Genomic DNA, 3,179 nt, shown 5'->3' on the forward strand with positions numbered 1-3,179 from the left:
GGAGGGCATGACAACCCATGGCGAGGTTTTCAAGATGAAGCTACTCATGTACCTGATCTCAGCTGTTTTTGCACCGACCACATCTCTTCGCCCAAGCAACAAATGCTTCCCCATCCTGGTGAATGCTCTATCTCTACTCCTTCATTTTTCCTTCAATCTTTTGACTCCTATGTCATCTGTAAGTTAGTTACTGCCAGTTTTTTGATGTTTTCCCATTTTGATTTTTGATGCAGCAACTTCTTGTCCTGAAATTTGTGTCATGCAGGAAAAACTGAAAGAAGTGAAGAACATGAATTGGTGTAAGTTCATTGCGGACTTCCTGCATGATGCATTCTCAAACAAGATGTACCAGAAGGGTTGTCGGCTCCATTTAATGGTATTTTTGTACTACTCTTTTTGCAAACACTCCTAGCTCCTTGAGCATGCATGGCAACCATGATGGTGACATTGTGGCAACTACCATCATAACAAGATGGCAACTGCCAACATAACTACATGGCAACTGCCAACATAACTAGATGGCAACTAGCAGAAATACATGGCAACTAACAGAAATACATGGCAACTCTTTCCTTCTTTCATGCCCTCCAACTTGATGATTGACGGAACATGCGTTAGCTTCTTTTTTTGCAAATACCATGATGGCAACTGATATTTTTTCTTTTTAAATTGTTGTACATCAGCTCATGTACGTCGATCGTCTTGATCTGTCCACTGTGGACTTTACTGGGATAGGAGGCCCGCCGCCTCCACACAAGTTTGCTGTTTCTGCGTGGACTTACGATGCTGTCAAGGCGGTGCTTGCCGTGGACAAGATAACTGATAGAAATACGGGAAACTACAGGTTAGTTCTGGCTTCTTTCTTCGCACGACATTCTTTCATTTTTTACGCTGCATAACATATGAAAAAAATCCCCATACGGCAACCGTCTGTGGCTAACAAGAGATGACTACCTTGTTAGCCATGGATGTCCGCGCATGGTATCCATGTCTTACGCCACATGGCAACTTTGCCATTCATTTTGAAACTTCTATCCTATACCTCTTTTTTGTTGCAATACATGAACTGTTAGTTAGTGTTCATTGTTTTCTTTCTTTACATGCTAGCTGTTTTTTTTGGTTTTTTACAGCTGATGGCCAAGCATGCTATAGACTACAGCGTGTTTGGTGGGCCTCAAAACTTTGGAAAGTGGATGGACGTGCACTCAACTCCGTCTTGTCCTGTTGAGGTAATCAAGGATATATATCTATGGTTGTGTTTGGTTTATTTTGATCTTGTGCACGTGACTTTAATACGGTTGGTTACTGCCGCTTCTTGTTTCGCGCATAGGCGAGGGCACCTGTTGAGCATCTAATTGGGCAGTTTGCATCCGAAATGACCAGCTTGCTCGGGAAGTTGGTTGAGGGTTGGACGTCCCTTAATGGCTCTGACAGCGACGCGGTTGCGAGGCAGTTCACTCCATTCGTTGCAGAACGGACACATCGGCCAACTGGTTGCCGTGGTCGGTACGACTACAACAGCTCGCAGGAGCTTCCTGACACACAAGATGAACTAGATGGAGATGCTGCTCTCGACAAGGACGACGATGATGACATGGAGAACGTGCAACATGACACCGATGATGATGAACATGTCGATGTTCGTGCAGGTGGTAAGAAGGGCAAGGGTGTACCAGATGTCCCCTCACCGGAGAAAGTCAAAGAACAGACAACTGCGAGAGGCAAGGGGGTGTCACCCTCAAAGAGGGGGAGGGATCCAGAGGAGGTTGGGCAGGGCTCTCCTGTCAAGAGATCTAGGACCGATCCCTTAGTTGCTAGGAGGAGGTTTGACTTCTATTTTAGTGTTTTGTTTTTTCTATCCTTTCGACCAGACTGACCCCCTTTTTCCATTTGTTTTTGCTAAGCGTGGCAACGATTTTCGTGTCTGACACTTGGCACCTTTTTTTTTGCCTCTTTCTTATATGTGCAACGAGGCGACAGCTGGTGGACGAGCAGTTACGAAGAAACAAGCACCAACACCAACCCGTGTTTCCGCTCGACTGAACAAGGGTGCCCCTATTGCTGGTGACACGCCTTCCACTAGGTCATCTCCTCGTACGTCGACGTCCAACACCGGTGATCCTGTCGTGTTGCCAGATTTGAGGAAGACTGTCAAGAAGTAGGTTATCCCTGTTCTTTTTTCATTGCCATATTGCTATATTTTTGCTTTTCAATGCAGCTGTTCAGCTTGCCACATGGGCTACTACCATTAGTCCCACATTGCAACTGCTATTTCTCCCATGCTCTATTTCTTCTTACTACATGGCAACTCCTGCTTGTTTTGCATGGCAACTGCTAACCAGGCAAAATGGCAACTCTTATTCCACCTACATGGCAACTACCAGCTTTTCCATCTCTTTGTGCACTCATCCACACCTAGTTTTGAAATGGTAGTCCTGGCACATCACACATTTCTTACATTTTTTAAGATGTCTACCATGGCAACTGCTGCTTGTTCTGCATGGCAACTGCTAACTGGGCCACATGGCAACTCTTATTCCACCTACATGGCAACTATCAGCTGTTCATCTAACAATGTTCGTGTGTTTCATTTTTTTTCAGGGTGAAGAAGACTACCACACGCGTGACGAAGAAGAACCCTAGAGACCCACTCGAACGCATACACTCAAAGCTGTCAACAGGTGGCAACTCAGACGTTCATGAGGCGCCAGTGCACAAACCTACTGCTGCACCGTCCACTGTTCCCACTAGCTCTGATGCAAGCGGCTGACCATCTCCGCCGGTTGCAGATGTGCAGGCTACGACAGCAGGCATCCGTACATCTGGGAGTGATGAGTCGGTATCTGCCAGGACCGCTGAAATATTGCCCACTCTGCACGCAATGAAGGATGCTGCTGTGAGCCATGCTACCCGATCAGCAAGTGTTGAAGTGGACGCCCCCGAGATCAACCTAAGCAAGGAAGATTCCCGCTCATCTGACATGGATTCCAAGCGCGTGGGTAGTGGCACTTCTTCGTCCATGAAAGAAGGGGCTGAGGCGACAGTTCATAATGATATGCCATCCATAGGTGAGACTCTTGGCACAACAGCTCCAGCTTCTGGTGCTCCAGAGGTTGCCAAGGTGACCGTTACGCGTGCTGGTCTTCCACCTAGGAGTCGTAGCCCCCTCAAGCAATCTG

Source organism: Triticum aestivum, chromosome 4D (genome assembly GCF_018294505.1).
Source record: "Triticum aestivum cultivar Chinese Spring chromosome 4D, IWGSC CS RefSeq v2.1, whole genome shotgun sequence".
NCBI lineage: Eukaryota > Viridiplantae > Streptophyta > Magnoliopsida > Poales > Poaceae > Triticum > Triticum aestivum.